This window comes from Macrobrachium nipponense, chromosome 15 (genome assembly GCF_015104395.2).
Source record: "Macrobrachium nipponense isolate FS-2020 chromosome 15, ASM1510439v2, whole genome shotgun sequence".
In the NCBI taxonomy this organism is placed as follows: domain Eukaryota; kingdom Metazoa; phylum Arthropoda; class Malacostraca; order Decapoda; family Palaemonidae; genus Macrobrachium; species Macrobrachium nipponense.
Window position 1 is genome coordinate 62,179,583 of NC_087208.1, and position 27,243 is coordinate 62,206,825.

The window sequence follows — 27,243 nt, forward strand, 5'->3', positions numbered from 1 at the left end:
TATTTTTCCTTCATAAAATATTTAATCATGAAATAGGGTCATTCTTTTTTTTAATCACCCTGTATATTCAGTGCACTTTTATTTTCGAAGTCTTTCCACTTCACTGTGCCCCAGATTCTAGTTTTGCCTTTGTTTATTTCTGTTTTGGACATTCCTTCCAATTTTCTTAAATTGATTTTAATTTCATGCATGTACTTTTCCACTGTTTTCCACCATTTTCTTTCTTTTCTTGGATATCTGTAATTGTTTTCTTTCAGTAACTCTTTCCGTCCATTTATAGTATCATTTTCCATAGCTTAGCTTTCCACTCATAATTCTGCTTTTCATGGAAGATGCTCCTATCTCCCCCTTTAATGTGGCTACTACATGTTCCTAATATTTTTCTATAAACCCCATTCTATATTCTTTGCAATTTTCCTATTTCTGTATCTGTTAGATTAACTACGTTGGTTCCATATAAGACTGATGGTAGAGCTATATTTTTCCAGAATGTTTTACCTATAAGAACTTTGTTACAGCTTTTTTCTATCACGGAATAGGTTAGGTTGGCTAACTTCTGTTGCTTTATCCATCATTCTTTTTCTGTAGCTTAAACAGATTTCTAGAATCGTTTAATTTTATTCCTCCTAAATATGTTATATTCTCTTCACTTTTATAGTCTCGTAACCTCTCAAAACAATTAGATACATTAGTTATTTCAGTTTAGGTTTCTCTTCGCAACGGCTCCTCATGGTCATGCCTCCTACTCGTGGGACGTGACAAATTCCATTTTTAATATCTTTTACTTTCTTTACTGAAATATCCTTTAATAAGTAGCTTTTTAATTTCTTCGTCTATGCCTTCTTGGTTAGGTTTGACATGTCTTTCCGTTGAAAAAAAAAAATTAATTCTAAATTTTCACAAAAATGATAGCCCCTGCTCCATTCTTGATGTTTATTGAATGGTATATTATAAATAGCTCTTATTATTACGACAGATGCAAATGTTTTCAAATATTGTGTACTATGCCTTCTCTTCAGTCATTTATTTTTTATATTAAAATAATCTTACCTGTACACTTGGCTATCAAAGTTTTAGTCAATACAGGCCTGTTTCAGGCTGTTCCAAAATTATCTTTATGTCCAAAATGTTATAATAAGTAATTCTTGAGTAAGTAATTAACCAAACACACAGTGGCTATAACTTAGGATTTGATATCCATACACGTCGATGGGGAAATTGTAGCCTGATATAGAGGATATATATATATATATATATATATATAATATATATAATATATATATATAAAGATAAATGCCACGAAGGAAAAATAAACGAAGGAGTCTGCAAGATCTTTCGACTTTAAAAGTCCTTTACTGAGCAGATACTCTGCTCAGTAAAGGACTTTTAAAGTCGAAAGATCTTGCAGACTCCTTCGTTTTTATTTTTCCTTCGTGGCATTTATCTTTATTTATGGATTTATCACGTTCCTAACTTTCGTGATTCAGTTATACATACATATATATATATATTAATATCTTGTATATATATATAATATATAATATATATATATATAATATATAATATATATAATATATATAGACTATATCATATGTTATATATTTATATAATATATATATATTATCTATATATATATATATCTAATATATTTATATATCTATATAGATATAAATGCAGAGTATATAGCAAATTGATATAATATATATATATAAATTTATCAGATAATATATTAAAGAAGATATGCACGAAGGAAAAATAAACGAATGAGTAACTGCGAGTACCTTTCGACGTTTCCACGTCCTTCGTGGCATATATCTTTATTTATGGATTTATCACGTTCCTAACTTTCGTGATTCAGTTATACATACATATATAATACTATATATATGTATATATTTATATATATACGTGTGTGTGGTGGTGTGTTGTTCATTATGATTTCTGCAGACAAAATAAAAGTTTTTTTTTTAGCAAATAACAACTTTTTTGTTTTATTTCTTGTCATTGAGACTTCAGGCACTAGCCGAAATAAAATAATTGACTAAAATATACTCTACATATATATATGATCTCAATTTTCCTATATAGGTCTAATTTTGCTGAACTGGCGAATGTTCTGCAAAGCTAAATAGCATGTATTAAAAATTCTACCGGTAATGACACAACGAAAAATCAAAGGGGCGCAACACTCGGACAAGAATCATGTTGTCACAGCATGCTTTTTAATATTTTTATGAACTTTATATTGTTTGATTGAGATACACCTATAATTCCAAAAAAAGCTCTCAAAGTCAACCTTAGATCATCTGCGATTATGACTGTTTTACGAAGAATTAGGAAAATTGTATATGGTGTGTTTATACGGCAAATGACAGGCAAAAAGAGTAAGTTATCAAACACACATGTCATGATATAAATAGAATTTCTGCACTTTGAACAATATATAGTATGACTGTCTCTGAAATATGATAGCGCAATACAAATTAACTTTCATATTTGAAAAAAAAATCTCGCAGTATACTCCATATTAATTGTAAAATCCAAAAAACTATGGAAAAAATTATAGTGCAACACAAATTACCTTTCATATTCGATAAACTTCTCGGCGTATTCCAAATTAATTGTTAGTCCAAACAACAATGGCAGAAAATAGAATATGTAATGCTATCAATTGCTTATATACGATGTCTACTCACTTCATCCAATGAGAAGTCACCACCAGGTCCAGCTCGTTTAAATCCTTTTTTTCATTGGTTAATACGTAAATACACCAGTAATGATTGGATGGTAAGTTTCAGCAAGGGCTTTTCCGTATCCACTTGTCCGCCAATTGTTCTGATTTGAATAATATCTGGATATTGTTTTTGAGAGATATGCAGTATTTAGAATACATGTTATTTAAGTAATTGAAAATTTGAAGCTTTCGTGTGACGACTCAAATATTATTTTTTAATCCTTACTGTCAGTTGGACACCTTATCATCAACACTGACAGCACGTCAGCGTAAGTTGGTGCGAAGTTGGCGGTCTGAGATTTTGACAACAAACTGTACAAACCTAAACGCCTAACCCTCTGTACCTTATCCCTACAGGTTAGTGGCTAATACTGTCATGATAAAACTTTTCTTTATGTCAAATGCATACTATAGCATCATCAATTTTTGTAGCTTAACGGAAATATTAGCTTTTAATTCATGTACGTGGCTAACGTCCTCACCCACGTCGTGCCGGTAACCTAAAGGTATTCATTCCCCTACTAGCTAGGTAGCTACCTAGGCTAAATGGGGAGATTTTAATTTTTTTTTCCTGTTACCTAGAAATCAAAGTTTATAAGTTGAGGAAACCCAAGTTATAAGCAGGCAATTAAAGTATGCCTAGCCCTGACATGATTCATAAACGTAGGTTATGGGGAAACAACCGACTGGGACTAGCGGGTCCAGTTTCCACCGCGTATTGAAGCCACCCTCGAAAAAGTATTTTAGCCTGACACTGGAGATGGGCATCAGTCACGAGTTGGTGGTGAGAGCAGGAGCCCGAGACCTCTACTCCTTTCATCATATTTTTAAGATTTAAACAGAGGTTAATGAAAGTCTTTGCTAGGTAAAAAACCGCAGGGGTACAGAGTGGACGCATGTACGATCAGTGTGAACAATCCCAAAAAAAGTACATTATAACGCGTCCTGACATCGGAGATGGGCATCAGTCGCGACTTCTTGTTGGTGAGAAACGGAGCTAAAGACCTCTACTCTCCTTTCGAAGTAAGTATTTTCTCCAAAGTTAGAAATTAAGGCCAAATTTTAAGATTTAAACAGAGGGTAGTGAAAAGGGTGTCAAACGTAGTGCAAATCTCACCAAACCGCGTTCAAGAATCATTTTTACTTACAACTCGAAATATTTAGAAGATTGACGCCATCTCGATGTTTTACGGAGTCACTTGTGTCAATAAACTAACCATTTCCTGTGATAAATCCACACACCACTTGTACCCACAGACGCTGGGGCACTTTCCATCACACAATCGGAAAACTTTCCCTCACCGAGTAAACAACTGTTTTGGTAGAAGACGACGACGAAGAGTGCACTTCGATAATTATTTAAATAAATAGTAAAACATCAATATTTTACAATATTTATGATGATTAATTGAAAATATTCGATTCTGACTAAACAAAATTTAAGTAATTATTTTTTGGAATTAGAACGTTCTTTTAAGTCCTGTATTATTACGTCACGACATCTTGACTTTCATACCTATTGTAAATAATTGCTTTACTCAACTTTCTTGCAGAACAGTTTACCAGTTATTCATGCAGATTTCAGCTTTTCATGTAATTGGTATAATCATAATGCGCATATATATATCTTTATTATACTTCAGAAATATCTGTAATTTTTCAGAGTTAACTTGGTTCCAAAAAAGGGATAATAGACATGAATTAAACATTTTGAAGTAACAAAGTAAAGTTAAAAACTAAATAATGAGTAAGGTAAACAATTAAGGGAATTAAAGCTTTGCACCTCATAAACCATGTAGTCGTGTGCTGCCCGCAACTGTGTTTGTGGGAAGTTGGGCAGCGCTTTAGGAAAACCAGGGAAAACCGCCAAAAGTAGTTCAAGTGTAAATTTGGAGTGAATTACCTAAGACCAAAACTGTATACTGTAATTACAATCAAATAAGCACTGTGGAGTTTCAGTTGTGATGGCAGTAAGGATAAAACCACTGATTACAAGGTAAAAAAAATGAATTTCAGTTCAAACCATGACCCTGGGGTTAAGAAGTTTCATACTTTCACTAATATAGGCAACAAAATGTTGTTTTTATTGTGCTAATTACAACTGCAATCTTAAGTAAGATCAATAAATGTACATATACTATGCACTAACATTGTTTAAATGAGTGCTGGGAAAGATTGGAGGCTCCACTGCGCTTACGAACGGCACCTCGCGGGCGGTGTCGCCATATTGGATTTCAAAACTGCCTTGAAAACATATTTTACGAAGAGCTCACATGCTTATTTTAGTTTGTATGGCGCTTTCATATATCACATTATGTTGACAAAACTTCAATCTTTTGAATGGTATGCTTAAAGATGTATTGTATTCTTGTTTCACCAATTAAATATTGAGTGAATAAGGCTGATCCATGCGATGACGATGGATTCACTGCGGTGTTTCCCCCAATAGTGATTTCTGTAGTAGCTAGGTACTACTTCAGAGGGAATAGGTAGCTATGATCTAACCAGATTTTGGTATTTCTACAGAAGCACTCCTCACGGACTGCAAGGAACGTAACCGCGGATACAACATCTACTAGGGATTGGGGCGTCCCAATGTATTTTGCCGTGTTTAGTACTGGCCCCTGGGGGTTTTTAATTACAGTCATCCAAATAAATATTACTTAAAAATTCTTGTTCAGTAAGTAAAACTGCATAGATTTTTACCACACTTAAAACCTCAGATGCCATACCCTAACTTGGCTGAACCCCTCCCCCTCTCTAGTAAGTTGTGACCTTTCACCCTGCATTCTACCTCACAAAACAATAGGCTACGTAGGGTAAATGACTGAGCGGCCACCGATCCTGGAATGTGACCAGCTTCTTGAAAAAGTACTTGAATTGGCTGCCTTGAGCATAAGTCAAAGAGTTGTGGCCCATCCAGGCAGCACACTAAGACCTCTACACTCCTCTCAAAGTACATAAGTGTTTTCTCCTAAATTACGAATTAACAGCATAATTTAAGCACTTTTTTTGGGAAGTGGCTGTGTTCCGAGAGAGATGGCCGCTATGTCGCTGCTCAGTCATTTACCCTAGTATACTTTCTAGCTAGCCTATAACTAAGATGTCTAAAGACCAATTACGTATATGTGTGCAACCTAACCTGAAATAGAATGCAGTATAAGTTATAGAGGTCAAATTCACATCCCAAACTTTACAGAAAAAACAAAACCCTGTTGCAGAGTTAACATTTCTGTTCTCTAATGTACATGTAACTGCATTTTCAGAACAAAAACTCATCCAGGTAGATCTAAGTAATTGCTCCACGTCAGGTATTTCCTTGGAAATTTACTTTTTCTAAAGTATTTTGATTGCTTAGCCTTTTAAGAATTTGTTATTTTTTTCAGATAATTAACCCCCCAGAGGCTAGTACTAAAACATGGCAAAATACATTTGACCCCCACCCCCCAATCCCTAGTGGTTTTCCAGTTTCGTTATTCGCGGGACCGTACCGTGTTGTTTTTACTTAGAAATACCCTCATTCCAGATAATAGATGTTGCTTTCATTTGTGAAGACGGTCAAACATGTAAACAGCTATCAGAAATTTCGATGGCAGATTATTTTCAGAGCCTCCTGACATCGAAACTTGTTAGAAGTAGCAATTTCATCAATCAACTTACCTGTTCAGATATATACATAGCTAAGACTCCGTCGTCCCCGACAGAAATTCAAATTTCGCGCCACTCGCTACAGGTAGGTCAGGTGATCTACCGGCCTGCCCTGGGTGGCAGGACTAGGAACCATCCCCGTTTTCTATCATATTTTCTCTGTCGCCGGTGGTATCAACATTGTTGTTATTACCTCCTGACTTAGATTCATTTTTCAACATTTGATCAACGTTTTTTCGGCTTTTTGTGACGTATTTGGATCGTGTTTTGGCATTCGCTACTGTGGACTGTTTTTTGGATAACTCTTTTGGATTTTCTCAGTATGTCTGATTCTAATGTGAGTGTGAGAATGTGTGTGAATGTAGGCTGCAGGGTGAGGATACCGAACAGCTTCGGTTGATCCTCACACTGTATGCCGTAAATGTAGGGGGGTTCAGTGTTCTGCTATTAACACTTGTAAGGAATGCGAGGGTTTGAATGCAGAAGAGTGGAAGACTTTGACTTTCTTATTTGAAGAAGTTAGAGAGGGAATAGAGTTAGAAGACTGAAAGGTGGTGCATTCAAGGCCTATTGAGCCTTTCACGGATAATTCATAACCCCTACTACTGTAGATTCTCCCTATAGATCTCATTCTCAGAGTGTCTTTTCGGATTCGCATCAGAAATCGCCAATCTGAAAGCGACTATTCGAGACATGAAGTCCAAGATGGCCGACTCGAAAGGTAAGGCTAGTGATAGTGAACATTTTAGTGAAGTGAGTCCTATCAGTGTTGTGGAGGGGGCGTTTGATCGTCCCGTGCGGCGCTCCCAGGCCTAGACCTCTTCCAAGCTCCCATGCCCAGAGGAGAAGGAAAGTCGAAAGCCTTAAGGAGGTCGTGGGGAATCCCCAACGGTCAGACGTCCCTTCAGCTAGTCTTGCTTCATGGCAGCCAGCTCAAGGGCGCTATAGAAAAAGCGTCCTTCGCGAGTGTTTCTCGTCCTCTCCCTCTCCCTCACCTAAACGGGGGTGGAAGGAGTCGAACTTATCGAGACCGCTGAAGCGTCATATGAAGCAAGACATTGATTCGAGCCCAGAAGCGCTTCTCGATGACGCCCCGTCTGCTATTAAGAAGGCGAAGGGTGGCGTCAGCGTCACCTGACGCTTATGAGGAAGTACCCCCATCATGCTTCTTCCCCGATGATGACGAGAGGCGTCATGCACTAGACGTAGGAGAAGCGTCAGAAAAGATAATTATGGCGGTTCAGGAACAACTGTCATCTTCTTGTGGGAGTTTTAAGCGCCCGTTCGTGAAAAGCGTGACACTTCCAATTAAGAGTCTCGTCCTCTCGCACCTGCTCGAAGAATGGGGGCTGACGAGAGTGTTGTAAGACAAGAGAATCGAAAGACTTCTTTTAGAAGTGAAGCGTCATTTCAAGAGGATCGTAGACGTGGACGCTCCGTCCAAGATTGGGACGCCGAGTAGGAAGCCCTTTGAGAGCGAAGCGTCTTCCAGACGCGAAGCGTCATCAAGACGTCAACAAGAGACGTCATACATGACGCTCGGAGAGCGGGAAGCGTCATACAAGACGTCTTCTAAAGCGCAAGAGAAAGCAGCAGGTTGTGACGCCTTCCAATTCCTCGATCAAAACGGGAAAAAGGAAGGACTTTCATTCCCTTAGCCCCTCTCCGATCAGGAGTTTGTCTCCTCCAGAAGAAGAAAGTTCTGAAAGGAGAACGGAAACTCAGAATTATCACGAGTTCGAGCAAAACTCGGATGATGACGATCATGGAAGAGAGGGCTTATCCAACTATAAGGTGTTGACTACCCTGCTTCTGGAGGAATACGGAGACGAGTTGACTCCGGCTGCTCTCCTCTTCTCCGCGCTCCGCTGGTCTTTTCGAGTGCGAAGGCGAAGCAAGCCGTTCGCTTTTCTTTTTGAAGATGAAGCCCACCATCTCGATGAAGCGGGCTTTACACGCCTTAGACTCCTGGATGAAGTCGAAGAAAGAAAGTCTTAGTCAGGACAGTATTTTGCATGCCTCCAGCAAGGTTAGCTGGGAAAAGAGGCATATGGTACAAGATGGGGAGGATATGGGTATCGCTCTCCCTTCTACTACAGAGGCAGACTTTTCGACGTTAGTTTGACGCTTCAAGGCGTCCAAGTCTTAATTCTGCTCGTATCACATGGAGTATTTCAGAACTGGATCATCTCCTCAAGGGACTTTTCCATGTATTGGAAGTCTTCAACTTCTTAGATTGGTCCCTTGGGGTGATGTCCAAGAAAGCTCACGATTCACAGGGAATCGAACCTGAAGCCCTGTTGTGCATTTTGTCTTGCATCGACAAAGCAGTACAGGATGGATCTTTTGAAGTCTCTTCATTGTCATTTGGATTTTGCAGGTCTTTTGAAGAAAAGGACGGTGTAATTGCGCCTTCTTAACAAAGGCAGTCTCGCATGCTCAGAGGGCAGCTCTACTGTATGCACCTCTGTCTGGACTATTTGTTTCCCTTCTCAGTTAGTGAAGGGACGTGGCACTCTTTAACTGAGAAAGGCGAACGCAGGATCTTCTGACGCAGTCAGCTAGGAAGAAGAAACCTGCTTTAGTATCTGACAAGAAAGGACCTAGCACTTCTACGCAGCCCTTTCGAGGTGGTCCGATCTCCAGACCTCCCGCAAGAAGGAAGGCTCCAGAGAAGAGAGGTAGGTCCGCCTTTCGTCCCTTTTAAAAACAAGGGAAAATGAAACATTTCTCCTCCAAGCACCAGTAGGTGCCAGGCTCCTGGGATTCGTGGAGGCCTGGACAATGATAGACGCAGACGCGTCTTCATTGAATATCATAAGGAAGGGATATCGTATCCCTTTCCTGAATACTCTCCCCTCCCCAACGTCAATACCAAGGGAACTATCAGCCAAGTACAAGGACCCTGTGCTGAGGGATACTCTTCGATCGATGGTGGAACAAATGTGGGACAAGAGTGCAATAGAACTAGTACTGGATCAAAATCCCCTCCCCGGGGTTTTACAATCGCCTTTTTCTAGTGGCGAAAGCCTCGGGAGGCTGGAGACCAGTACTAGACGTCAGCTCTCTGAACAAATTTGTTCAGAAGGAGAAGTTCTCCCATGGAAGACTTCTGCTTCAGTCCCTAGCGTTCATTAAACGACAGGGAGATTGGATGGTGTCTCTAGATCTCCAGGACGCCTACTTTCACGGTCCCGATCCACCCTTCGTCGAAGAAGTACCTCCGTTTCATGACGGGGGGAAGGATCTTTCAGTTCAGAGCCTTGTGTTTCGGCCTGTCCACAGCTCCTCAGGTCTTCACAAGCCTGATGAGGAATGTGGCGAGATTTCTTCATCTCAAAGGAGTGAATGTCTCGATGTACCTAGACGACTGGCTCATCAGGGCCAGATCGGAGAGACAGTGTTTGGAGGACTAAAGTTAACTCTGGATTTGACCAAGGCGTTGGGTATTGCTTGTGAACCTCGAGAAGTCTCAGCTGACCCCCAGACAAGACCTAGTCTATCTGGGATTTTCGTCGGATGGATTCTCGGGGTTTTCGAGTTTTTTCCTTCGCAAGAGAGAACCGCAAAAGGTTTGAGGATAATCTCTCTCTTCTTAGAGAAGCAGCAAACGTCAGCGAGGGAATGGTTGAGCCTTCTGGGGACGCTTTCCTCGCTGGAACAATTCTTCCCTCTCGGAAGACTTCATATCCGTCCACTTCAATTCTTCCTCAAGAAGTCTTGGAGCTGGAAAAACGGACAACTGTCGGACGTTTTTCCATCCCATTCCAGTGGAGGTAAATGCACACCTACAGTGGTGGTTGCTACCTCTGGAAGAGAACAAAGGGATCTCTCTAAGATCACAGAACCCCAGACCTAGTGTTGTTCTCCGACGCGTCGGAGACGGGTTGGGGAGACATTAGGCTCGGAGGAAGTGTCAGGCACCTGGGAACCAGCACAGGGTGTCCCTGGGCACATAAATTGCAAAGAGCTCTTCGCCGTACACCTGGCTTTGAAGAGCCTAGAACCTCTGGTGAGAGACCAAGATAGTGCAAGTAAACGTGGACAACACCACCGCTCTTGCCTACATCGGAAACAGGGAGGGACACACTCCTCGTTCCTTTACGAACTCACGAGGGACCTATTACTTTGGACGTCTCACAGGAAAAAGAAATCTCCCCCTGCTGACAAGGTTCGTACAGGAGTAAGGAATGTGAGGGCGGACAGGCTCAGCAGGAGGAACCAGGTCCTTCATACAGAATGGACTCTGCACGAGGAAGTGTGTCTCGATCTCTGGTCTCTGTGGGGAACTCCTCATGTGGATCTCTTCGCAACATACATTTCAAAAAAGGCTCCCAGTGTTTTGCCTCGGTCGTGGAAGACCCAAGAGCAATTATGGTAGACGCCTTCCTGCTAAACTGGTACTCGAGTGGACGTTTACGCTTTTCCCCCATTCAAAATCCTGGGTTAGTATTGAAAAAGTTTTTGTGGCGTCAAAAGAGACGAGGATGACTTTAATAGCCCCCTTTTGGCCGGCCCAGGAATGGTTCACGGAGGTGGTAGAGTGGATCGTAGACTTTCCAAGATCCCTACCAGAAAGGAACGGATCTTCTCAAACAACCACACTTCAAGAGGGTACCATCAAAACCTCCCCGCTCTCGCTCTGACTGCCTTTCGACTATCGAAAGACTTGTCAGAGCGAGAGGCTTTTCTCGCGAAGTGGCAAGCGCGATCGCGAGAGCTCGCAGAACCTCCACTACGAAAGTATACCATCGAAGTGGGAGGTCTTTAGAAGGTGGTGTAGAGCCAAGAAGTTGGTCTCCTCCTCTACCTCTATAGCGGAAATTGCTGATTTCTTGCTATTCCTGAGAGTAAAATCTCATCTAGCCGTATCCACAATAAAGGGATACAGGAGTATGCTCTCGGCTGTATTTCAGGAACAGAGGTTTAGATCTGGCAAATAACAAAGATCTCCACGATCTCATAAGATCTTTTGAGACTTCAAAGTCTAAGGAACCAGTACCTCCGAACTGGAACTTGGGACGTAGTCCTCAAATATCTGTCTTCGGATAGATTCGAGCCTCCGCATCTGGCATCATTTAGAGACATAACTAGAAAATGCCTATTTCTTTTATCGTTAGCGACGGCAAAAAGAATTAGTGAGTTACAAGCTCTGCAGGATAAAGTAGGATTCAAGGGAGATTCGGCGATTTGCTCGTTTAAGACCCTGTTTTTAGCGAAAAAAACGAGAATCCCACGAATCCCTGGCCTAGGTCATTCGAAGTCAAAGGAATGTCTAGTCTCGTAGGCAGAGAAGCAGAGAGGTCTCTATGCCCTGTTAGAGCTCGGAAGTTCAAATATCTTCAGAGGAAGCGTCAGTTGGGAGGCTCTAGACAAGGTCTTTGGTGCGCGGTAAAAGACCCCACCAAGACTGATGTCAAAGAATGCTCTAGCGTTCTTTGTAAGAAACCGTCATTACGGACGCCTCATAAGGTCTGTCCTGACGAACAATTACAACTACTGAGGGTAAAAAGCTCGTGAATAAGTAAAGAGCGGTTGCGACGTCTCTCTCGTTTTATAAGAATATGTCGCTTAAAAACATATAGATACGACATATTGGAGATGCAACTCAGTTATTTGCATCTCATTACTTGAAAGACGTGCTGTGACGTATGAGAAGTGCTTTTCTCTAGGTTCCTATCGTAATCGGCAGATACGATTCTGGGTACGGGAGCCGACAAACCAATCCTTAAAATGTATATAACTGTTCTTCTGTTTGGATATGGTCGAGAATCTCTTCGAACAATGGAGGATTCAGGCTCGCACGGGCGGCCGTCTATGTTGTTCATAAGAGAATTCTCGTCATCCATCCAGTTGTTGAGTATAATTTTTTTTTTGAAAAATTATGTATGTGTGCGTAGTGGTTTTTTTGAGTTACGGTTGTTGTGACGAGTTCGGGGATAACTCGTAACAATCCTTAGTTCTAACACATGGTTAGGATCAGGTGGTCGGATTGGTTGTGTGCTCCTTCATAAGGTAACTGTCATATAAGTGGATCAGCACCCATTGACAAAGTCCTTTTAGGCTCTGCTGAAGTAAGTGGGTAAGACCCCATCGGCAGACCCACAAGAACTCTTGGCCATAGATCACATATCTCGCTAAAGTTTGTCTTGAGGTGGATGCAGGACTACTGGGCAAACACCCACCAAGTCTACCACCTATCAGGTAGGAACCAAGGTTTTATTTATACCTACAACATATGTTGTTTACCTGTCTATTCCATATAGTAGCTGTCTCTTACCCTCCACCGAAGGGGTGCCAATCAGCTATGTATATATCTGACAGGTAAGTTTGATTGTATGAAAATGATATTGTTATGTTACAATAAAGTTTCATACATACTTACCTGGCAGTATATACAATTAAAGGCCCACCCAGCCTCCCCGCAGGAGACAGGTGGAAGAGAGAAAATATGATAGAAAACGGGGATGGTTCCTATCCTGCCCCCCACCCAGGGCAGGCCGGTAGATCACCTGACCTACCTGTAGCGAGTGGCGCGAAATTTGAATTTCTGTCGGGGACGACGGAGTCTTAGCTATGTATATATCTGCCAGGTAAGTATGTATGAAACTTTATTGTAACATAACAATATCATTTTTATATCCTATAAAACTGAATTGGGGTTGGAGCAAATAACACTAAATGGTGTTTTTTTTCCTTTTTTAAATAATGTAAATAATCTACAAATGATTATCCTCAACAGTGATGGGGCAATAGCCCAGCATTCAGTATATGTACTTTGAACACGAGATGCAAAGGGAGATGTAGCCTAGCCTGTGTGTTTTTTGTTTGTCATCAATAAACTAAAAGATCCATTGAGGGAAAGGGTACACTGGCATTTATAAAGGATGCACCCTAACCTAACCTTGCCACAGACCACCTAGGATTCTGTGTCATAACTGACAGCCTTTCCCTTTATCTGACCAAACTTCCTTACCCAACATCTTTTTAATGTAATCTGTTAACTCTTTTGTATTGTTAAAATCATCAGGATTTTCCAGTATGCTTTTGAAACCACCACATGGTTCTGTCCTCATGTGGCTGATGGCTTATCTCAGATCTTTCTTTAGTTGGTGATGTGTATTGCACACAGCTGAGATGCATATAAATGGCCTTGGTACTGTGTAATTTCATGGCTTTACATTCTCTTATCAACACTTCCATTATCTTGCCCTCCTATTGATTGATATTTAGTTGCTTTATTTGCTGTGTAAAGTTTGAGAGATTTGGTTACAAAATAATACAGTATACGTCATGTACAAATGCTACAAATCGTTTGAATTTTTTGCATGGGTTTGTAACTCAATGTTGGTGAGCATACTTGATTTTACTTATCTTTTGAATTAATGTACATGGGTGACTGCATGTAATTTTAATTTACCTTCATATCACAATTTACATTTAAAATTTTTTTTTTTTTTTTTTTTTTTAACAGGTGGTACCAAAACTGCAGCCATGTCTTCTCCAATCTCTAGTTGTTGTTCTGAAGAACTTTTATGAAGAATATATGAAAAATACCCCAACCGAAGTTGAAAGATTGGTGATGCTTTATCTGTTTCTATGTCCTGCTCACTGGAGTTATTCAATTTGTATATTGCTGCCTCGTTGGAAAACTTTCCCTTTCAAACTCTTTCCTATCAGGATTCATATGTACGGTTGGGTGTTTTGTTTTAGGAGGTGAGTACACTTTAATGTTTAGTATTTCTTGTGATTTTGACTACTAAAAATTCCATTGAATTAAGATGTGATTAACGTCATAGTAATTAGAAAAATATGAGTCAACTTTCAAAATTGTTTTGTTACACCATGGACTTAGTTTAACAACAGGAACCAATTGCAGTATATGAACTTTGCAATTTCATACAATCAACTTACCTGTCAGATATATACATAGCTAAGACTCCGTCGTCCCCGACAGAAATTCAAATTTCGCGCCACTCGCTACAGGTAGGTCAGGTGATTCTACCGGCCTGCCCTGGGTGGCAGGACTAGGAAACCATCCCGTTTTCTATCATATTTTCTCTGTCGCCGGTGGTATCAACATTGTTGTTATTACCTCCTGACTTGGATTCTTTTTTCAACATTTGATCAACGTTATTTTCGGCTTTTTGGTGACGTATTTGGATCGTGTTTTGGGCATTCGCTACTGTGGACTGTTTTTGGAATAACTCTTTTGGAATTTTCTCAGTATGTCTGATTCTAATGTGAGTGTGAGAATGTGTGTGAATGTAGGCTGCAGGGTGAGGATACCGAAAGCTTCGGTTGATCCTCACACTGTATGCCGTAAATGTAGGGGAGTTCAGTGTTCTGCTTTTAACACTTGTAAGGAATGTGAGGGTTTGAATGCAGAAGAGTGGAAGACTTTGACTTCTTATTTGAAGAAGTTATAGAGGGATAGAGTAGACCGACTGAAAGGTGGGAATTCAAGGCCTATTGAGCCTTTCACGGATAATTCTAACCTACTACTGTAGATTCTCCCTATAAATCTCATTCTCAGAGTGTCTTTTCGGATTCGGCATCGAAAATCGCCAATCTGAAAGCGACTATTCGAGACATGAAAACCAAGATGCTGACTCGAAAGGTAAGGCTAGTGATAGTGAACATTTTAGTGAAGTGAGTCCTATCAGTGTTGTGGAGGGGGCGTTTGATCGTCCCTGCGGCGCTCCCAGGCCTTAGACCTCTTCCAAGCTCACCTGCCCAGAGAAGAGAAGGAAAGGTCGAAAGCCTTAGGAGGTCGTGGGCAATCCCCAAACGGTCAGACGTCCCTTCAGCTAGCTCTGCTTCATGGCAGCCAGCTCAAGGGCGCTATAGAAAAAGCGTCCTTTGCGAGTGTTTCTCGTTCCTCTCCCTCTCCCTCACCTAAAAACGAGGGTGGAAGGAGTCGAAATTATCGAGACCGCTGAAGCGTCATATGAAGCAAGACATTGATTCAAGCCCAGAGCGCTTCTCGGATGACGCCCCGTCTGCTATTAAGAAGGCGAAGGTGGCGTCAGCGTCACCTGACGCTTATGAGGAAGTACCACATCATGCTTCTTCCCCGAGTGATGACGAGAGGCGTCATGCACTAGACGTAGGAGAAGCCTCAAGAAAGATAATTATGGCGGTTCAGGAAAACAACTGTCATCTCTTGTGGAGTTTTAGCGCCCCGTCGGAAGGACGTGACGCTTCCAATTAAGAAGTCTCGTCCTCTAGCACCTGCTTGAAGAACGGGGGCTTACGAGAGTAGTAAGACAAGAAGATCGAAAAAGACGTCTTTTTAGAAGTGAAGCGTCATTTCAAGCGGATCTTAGACGTGACGCTCCGTTTCAAGATTGTGACGCCGAGTAGGAAGCCCTTAGAGCGAAGCGTCTTCCAGACGCGAAGCGTCATCAAAACGTCAACAAGAGACGTCATACATGACGCTGTAGGAGCGGGAAGCGTCATACAAGACGTCTTCTAAAGCGCAAGAGAAGCCGCAGGTTGTGACGCCTTCCAGGTCGATCAAAACGGGAAAAAGGAAAGACTTTCATTCCCTTAGACCCCTCTCCGATCAGGAGTTTTGTCTCCTCCAGAAGAGGAAAGTTCGAAAGGAGAACAGAAACTCAGATATTATCACGAGTTGGAACAAAACTCGGATGATGACGATCATGGAAGAGAGGGCTTTGTCCAACTATAAGGTGTTGACTACCCTGCTTCTGGAGGAATACGGAGACGAGTTGACTCCGGCTGCTCCTCCTTCTCCGCGCTCGCTTTTTTCGAGTGCGAAGGCGAAGAAGCCTTCGTCTTTTCTGAAGATGAAGCCCACATCTCGATGAAGCGGGCTTTACACGCCTTAGACTCCTGGATGAAGTCGAAGAAAGACTTAGCCAGGACAGTATTTTTGCATGCCTCCAGCAAGATTAGCTGGAAAAGAGGCATATGGTACAAGACTGGGGGAGGATATGGGTATCGCTCTCCCTTCTACTACAGAGGCAGACTTTTCGACGTTAGTTGACGCTTCAAGGCGTCCAAGTCTTAATTCTGCTCGCATTACATGGAGTATTTCAGAACTGGATCATCTCCTCAAGGGACTTTTCATGTATTGGAAGTCTTCAACTTCTTAGATTGGTCCCTTGGGGTGATGTCCAAGAAAGCTCACGATTCGCAGGGAATCGAACCTGAAAGACCCTGTTATGCATTTTGTCTTGCATCGACAAAGCAGTACAGGATGGATCTTTGGAAGTCTCTTCATTATTTGGAGCAGGTCTTTTGAAGAAAAGGACAGTGTATGGCGCCTTCTTAACAAAGGCAGTCTCGCATGCTCAGAGGGCAGCTCTACTATATGCACCTCTGTCGGACTATTTGTTCCCTTCTAAGTTAGTGAAGGACGTAGCTCACTCTTTAACTGAGAAGGCGACACAGGATCTTCTGACGCAGTCAGCTAGGAAGAAGAAACCTGCTTTAGTTTCGGACAAGAAAGCACCTAGCACTTCTATGCAGCCCTTTCGAGGTGGTCCGATCTCCAGACCTCCCACAAGAAGGAAGGCTCCAGAGAGAAGAGGTAGGTCCGCCTTTCGTCCCTTTAAAAAGGGAAAATGAAACATTTCTCCTCCAAACACCAGTATGCCAGGCTCCTGGGATTCTGGAGGCCTGGACACTGATAGACGCAGACGCGTCTTCACTAAATATCATAAGGAAGGGATATCGTATCCCTTTCCTGAATACTCCGCCCCTAAAACGTCAATACCAAGGGAACTATCAGCCAAGTACAAGGATCCTGTGCTGAGGGATACTCTTCGATCGATGGTGGAACAAATGTGGGACAAGAGTGCAGTGGAACTAGTACTGGATCAAAACTCCCCGGGTTTTACAATCGCCTACTAGTGGCGAAAGCCTCGGGAGGCTGGAGACCAGTACTAGACGTCAGCGCTCTGAACAAATTTGTTCAGAAGGAGAAGTTCTCCATGGAGACTTCTGCTTCAGTCCTAGCTTCATTACGACAAGGAGATTGGATGGTGTCTCTAGATCTCCAAGACGCCTACTTTCACGTCCCGATCCACCCTTCGTCCGAAGAAGTACCTCCGTTTCATGACGGGGGGAAGGATCTTTCAGTTCAGAGCCTTGTGTTTCGGCCTGTCCACAGCTCCTCAGGTCTTCACAAGCCTGATGAGGAATGTGGCGAGATTTCTTCATCTCAAAGGAGTGAATCTCGATGTACCTAGACGACTGGCTCATCAGGGCCAGATCGGAGAGACAGTGTTTGGAGGACCTAAAGTTAACTCTGGATTTGACCAAGGCGTTGGGATTTGCTTGTGAACCTCGAGAAGTCTCAGCTGACCCCCAGACAAGACCTAGTCTATCTGGGGATTCGGATGGATTCTCGGGGTTTTCGAGTTTTTCCTTCGCAAGAGAGAACCGCAAAAGGTTGAGGATAATCTCTCTCTTCTTAGAGAAGCAGCAACGTCACGCGAGGGAATGGTTTTGAGCCTTCTGGGGACGCTTTCCTCGCTGGAAGAACAATTCTTCCCTCTCGGAAGACTTCATATCCGTCCACTTCAATTCTTCCTCAAGAAGTCTTGGAGCTGGAAAAACGGACAACTGTCGGACTTTTTCCCGTCCCATTCCAGTGGAGGTAAAGGCACACCTACAGTGGTGGTTGCTACCTCTGGAAGAGAACAAAGGGATCTCTCTAAGATCACAGAACCCAGACCTAGTGTTGTTCTCCGACGCGTCGGACACGGGTTGGGGAGCGACATTAGGCTCGGAGGAAGTGTCAGGCACCTGGGAACCAGCACAGGTGTCCTGGCACATAAATTGCAAAGAGCTCTTCGCCGTACACCTGGCTTTGAAGAACCTAGAACCTCTGGTGAGAGACAAGATAGTGCAGTAAACGTGGACAACACCACCGCACTTGCCTACATTCGGAAACAGGGAGGGACACACTCCTCGTTCCTTTACGAACTCACGAGGGACCTATTACTTTGGACGTCTCACAGGAACATCTCCCTGCTGACAAGGTTCGTACAGGGAGTAAGGAATGTGAGGGCGGACAGGCTCAGCAGGAGGAACCAGGTCCTTCATACAGAATGGACTCTGCACGAGGAAGTGTGTCTCGATCTCTGGTCTCTGTGGGGAACTCCTCATGTGGATCTCTTCGCAACATACATTTCAAAAAGGCTCCCAGTGTTTTGCTCGGTCGTGGAAGACCAAGAGCAAATTATGGTAGACGCCTTCCTGCTAAACTGGTCTCGAGTGGACGTTTACGCTTTTCCCCCATTCAAAATCCTGGGGTTAGTATTGAAAAAGTTTGTGGCGTCAAAAGAGACGAGGATGACTTTAATAGCCCCCACCTTTTGGCCGGCCCAGGAATGGTTCAGGAGGTGGTAGAGTGGATCGTAGACTTTCCAAGATCCCTACCAGAAAGGAGGACGGATTCTCAAACAAACAACACTTCAAGAGGTACCATCAAAACCTCCCCGCTCTCGCTCTGACTGCCTTTCGACTATCGAAAGACTTGTCAGAGCGAGAGGCTTTTCTCGCGAAGTGGCAAGCGCGATCGCGAGAGACTCGAAGAACCTCCACTACGAAAGTATCCAGTCGAAGTGGGGAGGTCTTTAGAAGGTGGTGTAGAGCCAAGAAGTTGTCCTCCTCCTCTACCTCTATAGCGGAAATTGCTGATTTCTTGCTATTCCTGAGAGTAAAATCTCATCTAGCCGTATCCACAATAAGGGATACAGGAGTATGCTCTCGGCTGTATTCAGGAACAGAGGTTTAGATCTGGCAAATAACAAAGATCTCCACGATCTCATAAGATCTTTTGAGACTTCAAAGTCTAAGGAACCAGTACCTCCGAACTGGAACTTGGACGTAGTCCTCAAATATCTGTCTTCGGATAGATTCGAGCCTCCGCATCGGGCATCATTTAGAGACATAACTAGAAAATTGCCTATTTCTTTTATCGTTAGCGACGGCAAAAAGAATTAGTGAGTTACAAGCTCTGCAGGATAAAAGTAGGATTCAAGGGAGACTCGGCGATTTGCTCGTTTAAAACTCTGTTTTTAGCGAAAAAAAACGAGAATCCCACGAATCCCTGGCCTAGGTCATTCGAAGTCAAAGGAATGTCTAGGTCTCGTAGGCAGAGAAGCAGAGAGGTCTCTATGCCCTGTTAGAGCTCTGAAGTTCTATCTTCAGAGGAAGCCGTCAGTTGGGAGGCTCTAGACAAGGTCTTTGGTGCGCGGTAAAAGACCCACAAGACTGATGTCAAAGAATGCTCTAGCGTTCTTTGTAAGAAACGTCATTACGGACGCTCATAAGGTCTGTCCTGACGAACAATTACAACTACTGAGGGTAAAAGCTCATGAAGTAAGAGCGGTTGCGACGTCTCTCGCGTTTTATAAGAATATGTCGCTTAAAACATTATAGATACGACATATTGGAGATGCAACTCAGTATTTGCATCTCATTACTTGAAAGACTTGTCGTGTGACGTATGAGAAGTGCTTTTCTCTAGGTCCTATCGTATCGGCGGATACGATTCTGGTACGGGAGCGACACCAATCCTTAAAATGTATATACTGTTCTTCTGTTTTGGATATGGTCGAGAATCTCTTCGAACAATGGAGGATTCAGGCTCGCACGGGCGGCCGTCTATGTTGTTCATAAGAGAATTCTCGTCATATCCAATTAGTTGAGTATAATTTTTTTTTTGAAAAATTAAAATGTATGTGTGCGTAGTGGTTTTTTGAGTTACGGTTGTTGTGACGAGTTCGGGGATAACTCGTAACAATCCTTAGTTCTAACACATGGTTAGGATCAGGTGGTCGGGATTGTTGTGTGCTCCTTCATAAGGTGTATTGTCTATAGTGGATCAGCACCCATTGACAAAGTCCTTTTAGGCTCTGCTGAGTAAGTGGGTAAGACCCCATCGGCAGACCCCCAACAAGAACTCTTGGCCATAGATCACATATCTCGCTAAAGTTTCTTGAGGTGATGCAGACTACTGGGCAAACACCACCAGTCTACCACCTATCAGTAGGAACCAAGGTTTATTTATACCTACAACATATGTTGTTTACTGTCTATTCCATATAGTAGCTGTCTCTTACCCTCCACCGAGGGTGCCAATCAGCTATGTATATATCTGACAGGTAAGTTGATTGTATGAAAATGATATTGTTATGTTACAATAAAAGTTTCATACATACTTACCTGGCAGATATATACAATTAAAGGCCCACCCAGCCTCCCCGCAGGAGACAGGTGGAAGAGAGAAAATATGATAGAAAACGGGGATGGTTCCTAGTCCTGCCACCCAGGCAGGCCGGTAGATCACCTGACCTACCTGTAGCGAGTGGCGCGAAATTTGAATTCTGTCGGGGACGACGGAGTCTTAGCTATGTATATCTGCCAGGGTAAGTTATGTATGAAACTTTATTGTAAACATAACAATATCATTTTTTTTTGTCAGCAGTTACGTACTCATTAACAACTAGCAGCTGAGTAACTGATCCATTTTAGGTGAACTATCACATGCTTAATTTCACTAATTTAAAGCAGAAGGTTTTTTTTTTTTTTTTTTTTTTTTTTTTTTTTTTTTTTTTTTTTTTTTTTTTGTTTTTTTTTTTTTTTTTTAGTGAGTTTGTATCCATCCACCTTATCTGATGTTCCAGAAATAGTGTTCTGGTATCTTTGTTGTACATTAGTCTTTACTAATGGGAAGATTATTGCTATAACAAAATTGGATAAGTGCTGTGCAGTGGGTAGATGATGCTGCTCTTTCTACCATTATTTGCTGTAGTCAATGGAACATGAGCCCTGAACTCCAGTAAAAGTAGGAGCTCGCTGATTGGTCATTCTCATTTCATGCTCCCATTCCAGTAAAAGTGTTTAGTAATGTGTAGTAATTTTAAATAACTGACAATACTGTACTTTGTGTTATCCTCAGCTTCCTTGTCTCAGGGCACTTTATTCTCTCACAGCCCTTTCATACAAACATGAAGTGCCAGAAAACTAGAGTAAAATTATGGTGATAGTACCTCAGGCCTGAAATTGTTCATGCACTCATAACTTTAAAATGGTTTTGTATTTGCTTGTGGACTTCCTTTCAAGATTTTGATTATTTTGAGAAAAGTGCTGAAATAGGTGTCTGATACTCCAGCAATTTTAATTATGATTTAGGTAATTGTTGTAAGATGTCCTGTTCAGTAATCTTCTATATGCTTCATTTCAACTAGGGCCTCTAATTAGCCCCTTCATTACCTCTATATAGAACCTACATTTGCTACATACTTGGATAGAGTGCAGGATATTTCAGTTTCCACATTATGTCTAGATGCTGTGTTGTCACACAGCCCCACTGCCAGGAGTCTTGGGTCATTTATACTGTAATAATTTGAACAAACTCTCCTGACTAAAACAGTACTATTAGTATTACTATATACAGTTTATGGTTGTGAGAGGATGTAATACTTTTTCGAAGTGCCAAGTACATACCATTACCATAGTTTTGCATGTAAATTAGCATTCTGAGTTTTCAACTATGGATGCAGCTAGACTTATACTGTAACGGTAATAATATATTACATTATGATGTAAAGAATTGTTTTAAGTTCTGCAATTATGCTATTCTTGATTTCAGGGTTAATTTTTCAACCTAACATTTTTTCACCTTGCAAATTCAGAAATTTTGTGAGGAATACAAGTCCAGCACAGTATCTTGGTAACAGAGTTTTATGGATACAGTCTTATTTCCTGTACAGGGTACTGTTGGAAGTGTGTTATATGGCACTCTGTAGACAGGACTTAAAATTTAACAAAAAAAGGATGCAGCATTTTTTTAAAACCTTCGAGTTGTCATTTATTCCAGGTGATTCACTTCACTGGCTTTTAATTGACTAGTTACGATAGCCTTTAGACTTAATATTTTTTAGTAATCAGATTAGATCCAAAAGGATTAAACTGTAATAAGTTCTGCAATTTGTTTGCAAATGTTTGGGTATATTGAAATTTCAGATTGAAAAAACTAAGCATTGTTTTTTTTTATTGTTACTGTATTATTATTTTAGGAGGGAAATTTTTTACCATGTTCATCTCAAAGCTGTATTGAATGGACATTTTTGCAGTTGTTTTTGTAATTAGTACCTGGATCTGTTATATAGTACAGCACTTTTAGTATTTTAAATAAAATTTCTTATTGATTTTGAAATTGTCAAATTCCTTATTTTCTCCCCAGTGAGTTTACGACTTCAAGCAAACCCTCAGAATAAGATGCAGTTTCTTGGGATTTCTCCAGAGCGTGGTTTTGCAGACTTCATTTTTGCACACATCATCCTCCACCTTGTTACTGTCAACTTCATTGGATAAGATTCAGAGCATTAGAGTTCATATTGTGTTAATTATTTTTTTTTTAAACTTCCAATTTAACCACTGTTTGTGATATTTAGTATGTATGACAGAATTATTTTCAAAATGGTGCATGACATTTCTTTAAATAAATTGTATTAGTATAGCTTGTGTGATTTATTACCACTTGTTTATCTGGTACCAGTTAGTATAGATGCCTTAATTAATTGCAAGTTTACAATATTACCCTGCTTGCATAAGAGCTAGTCATTCAGTTGGAGGGAGGTTGCAATGCATTATTACCATAATATTATTATCTTGCTTTGTAGTACAGTTATATCTGCTTGCTAATTTATTAATTTTTTTTCTTTTTTAATAAGTGGGATCTCTTCTGTATTTCCCTTTACCTCCTCTTACTCCTTCCTAATGAACACCATATTCTTTGGAAGCTTGAATTTCAAGTCAATGGTCCCTGTGGGCTTGTTCATCTTTTGAAAAATAAAAAATACTGAGGTGGTCAAGACTTTACTGGTGGGAGGGTAGACCATAAAGGAGGTAGAATATGTTACTTTGGCAACTTAATAGAAGTGAAAGTTTATAAGGAATAAACAATTTCCCCATGGGAAGGCAATACCATCAGTGAGATTGCAGTGTTCCTTATGCCACAAGATGCATCATCTCTTTAGTCTTACCTCCAATCCTACTTCCTTTTCTTGATGTTGCTGTTCAACACCTCTGTTCCAGTGCATCTATGGAATTCTCCCAAGACCAACTTGAGATCCTTGTACTTCTTTTATTTTCTAGATCTTTATCCTGTTGTCCAACCACTTCCACTCCCTCTTTCTTTGCTGTCTGAAGTTTTGAATGATAAAAGTGCCCCCAGTGCTAAACTAAATAATTCAATAAGTAGTAATAGCTTGAATTAAGTGGAAAGGCTTCCGGACTTTTTAAATGAACATAATAATTCTGTAGTAAATGGAACAAAAATCACATATACAAAATTACACGGAAAAGGTTGAGGAAATTTGAAAAGTTTTAACCATTAGAGAGTTTGGAATCATGGCTAATTTTACTGGAAACATGGAATTAGAATGAGAGGGAAAATCCCTGTAGGGGGATAGTGTCAGTGGACCTCAAATGATATGGTGTGCTGTAGGCATTACGTACATGGTTCTTTGCAGCATGCCTTCGGCCCCTAGCTGCAACCACTTTCGTTCCTTTTACTGTACATCCTTTCATATTCTCATTCATCATCTTGCTTTCCACCCTCTCCTTACACTTGATTCATAGTGCAACTGCTTTGAGGTTTTCCTCCTGTTACACCTTTCAAACCTTTTACTGTCGATTTCCATTTCAGTGCTGAATGACCTCATAGGTCATTTGGCCTGAATTCTATATTCAACTCATGATTGAGAAAATGTGGTTGTCATAAGCCTGAACATGGAATGAATAGAGGAGTCTCAGAAGTAGTCAACATGGAAGTGGCAGACCAACCAATAGAAAAGCCCAGGTCTTGGAGAACAGGCATAGACTAGGATGGATGGACTATGGAATTTAGGCCATAGCCCAAGTGCTGAGTCCTGTAAAGGTCATTCAGCACTGGCATAGATTACGACTTTGAACTTTATGGGAATTGTTATAAATGCCTGATCAGGTTAATCTATTCAAGCAAATGATTGATATTGCCTTGCATTTAGTGCTGCTTTATATCAGGCAGTGGAACAATGAGAAGACCATTAAGAAATTATAAGTTATTTCAAATCTATAGCTTTCTATAGCAGGAGTTATAACCTCTAGTTAAAGGTAGAAACCAGGAAGAGAAAATTTCAAGCTTGAAACGATATTTAGGAAAGAGTAGTCGTTGAAAACGCAAACAGGAGAATTTTTCCTTTTTCATGGAATAAAATGTGGGAGGCTCCGTATACAAAAAAGCTCCTCCACGCCAGGATTTGAACAGTAATAAACACCTTGTAGAAGTCACATGATTGATTTCATGCGTTCATCATTCTTTCATCATGTCTGACACTTTGCTAATTACCCTTAACTGTTCACACCCGCATCACATTCCATAGTTACTATATATTATCAGTTGTCATTAAAAGTACTGTAGTACTTCGGTAATTACTTTGGGTGTCTTTCGTAATAAAAAAAATTCATTTATTACTTTGGTGAAGTTAAAATAACTTTCTACGTATATCTGCGCAATGTTCTCTTCTTGGGCTACACTGAACCCAGCTGGAATAGGTGAACACTGATATTATGATGCCTAACATTTAAATTTTGTCCACCGGTGTCGCTAGGAACTTGCGAAAGAAACTTCCAAACTTCATTTTTTATGTGCAATTATGACGACTAAGGTATTCTACTTTTCCTCATAAATAAATTTTGAATGGTAGTAATTTATAATGATGAAAACTACATATACACCGAATTTACAAATACTTATGTTTTCTTATCTATATATATATATATATATATATATATATATATATATATATATTATATATATATATATATATATATATATATATATATATATAAAATCTTGTTCGTTGAAGTTTTGTTCTAAGAATTTTTTCTTCTGGTCGAGTTGCTAAATGGGAGGCGCCCCAGGGCCCATTTGAGGTTAGAACCATTGTGTTAAATTGGAGGTGAAGGGTATTCTGTGTTGGCCTTGGTGGACAAATGTTTGTTCTACTATAGTTCTTGGTTCACATTTAGTGGAGGAAGGGTCATAACTGCCTTTGATGAGAGATCTTGCGTGAAGGTGAAAAGGGTAAAATTGAATATTGATGATATTGCAGTTACTATAACTACTTTAGTGGCTGACAATATTGATATATAATCTTGGCATGAATGCAATGGGTTTAGAGTTACAGTGGCTTTAGGGCAAAGTTAAGTTCGGTAAGGCAACTTAAGCAAGATGTTTAGGTGATAAGTGATTACTCGGAGTGATGCTATGGTTAACGCATGTGGTTACTCCAGTGTTATTACAATTGGAGATAAAAGCTTTTGTGGCAAACATTTGATGCGAGTCAAGGACAGTAGTGGTTCGTCAAAGAGGGAAATATTGTAAAGTTGACGGAATAACATTAGTTATGATAAAGGATGGGATGAGCAGAGAGAAGGGGGGGTTTGAGAAGGCAGTAGATAGATGGACTGAAGAGGGTATCTTGCTCCCCTGGGACAAGCAGATTAAGGATTGTGTCTTGCCCTTGATGGCTGTTGAACAACCAACGAAAAATAAGTTAGACCAGTGCTGGACTTAGGTAGAGAGCTGAACGAGTTTGTAGAGCGTCATATTGGGAGATTATGCTATTGATGTGTGGATGAGACCTTAATAGGGAATGGAGCAGAATGCAAGGTTTGTAAAGGTAAAGATGGGAAGGGGTTGGAGTAGGTGAAGGAAGCAGTCCATGGCGCCAGCGATTGTGGTAGAGAATCCCAGTTTGTTGTTTCATAGGTTGTTCTCTTAAGGTTGTAAGCTTGTCTTGGAATTAGTGCCATGTAGTACAGAAGTCTAATAAGGTGAATTTTTGGTTATGCATTTTTCATGTTATTTTGAACTACAGTTTGATTTTTATATTAGCTTTGTTTACTCCTTGACAACCATATTCTCTCTTTTACGCCAAGAATAGTCTAAAGTTCCTTGGGAACTTATGTTTATTCCCTTGGTGTGTGTTCCAGGTGTTGCTTGAGTTCCACCATAGCTAAGTAATTACAAAGTACACAAATTACCTTAGGCCAAGAGATGTTTCACGAATATTAGTTATACAGTATATGGAATTCCCACGTCGATTTTTATAATTGTATTTTTCCTGTAATTTACCTAATTAATAAATAAAAATTGTAGCTTCTTGGCACCACTATTTTTTTGCAAATTTTCGTGTATAATTGATACTCGAAATAAATAATAATAATAATAATAATAATAATAATAATAATAATAATAATAATAATAATAAATAATAATAATAATAATAATAATTAATTATTATTGTTTTTTTTTTTTTTTTTTTTTTTTTTTTTTTTTTTTTGTGCTCTATCACAGTCCTCCAATTCGACTGGGTGGTATTATAGTGTGGGGTTCCGGGTTGTTGCATCCTGCCTCCTTAGGAGTCCATCACTTTTTCTTACTATGTGTGCCGTTTCTAGGATCACACTCTTCTGCATGAGGCCCGGAGCTACTTCAGCCTCTAGTTTTTCCAGATTCCTTTTCAGGGATCTTGGGATCGTGCCTAGTGCTCCTATGATTATGGGTACGATTTCCACTGGCATATCCCATATCCTTCTTATTTCTATTTTCAGATCTTGATACTTATCCATTTTTTTTTTCCCTCTCTTTCATCTTCAACTCTGGTGTCCCATGGTATTGCGACATCAATGAGTGATACTTTCTTCTTGACTTTGTCAATCAACGTCACGTCTGGTCTGTTTGCACGTATCACCCTATCCGTTTCTGATTACCATAGTCCCAGAGGATCTTTGCCTGATCGTTTTCTATCACTCCTTCAGTTGGTGCT

At 40.6% G+C, this 27,243-nt stretch overlaps 1 protein-coding gene across 2 annotated transcripts in view; it reads right to left on the bottom strand.

Moving 5' to 3' along the window:
• The window catches only part of LOC135195010 (beta-alanyl-bioamine nonribosomal peptide synthetase ebony-like), a 224,106-nt gene that overhangs the window by 120,978 nt on the left and 75,885 nt on the right, over window positions 1-27,243 (bottom strand). The gene's annotated exons all lie outside the window — the stretch shown is intronic.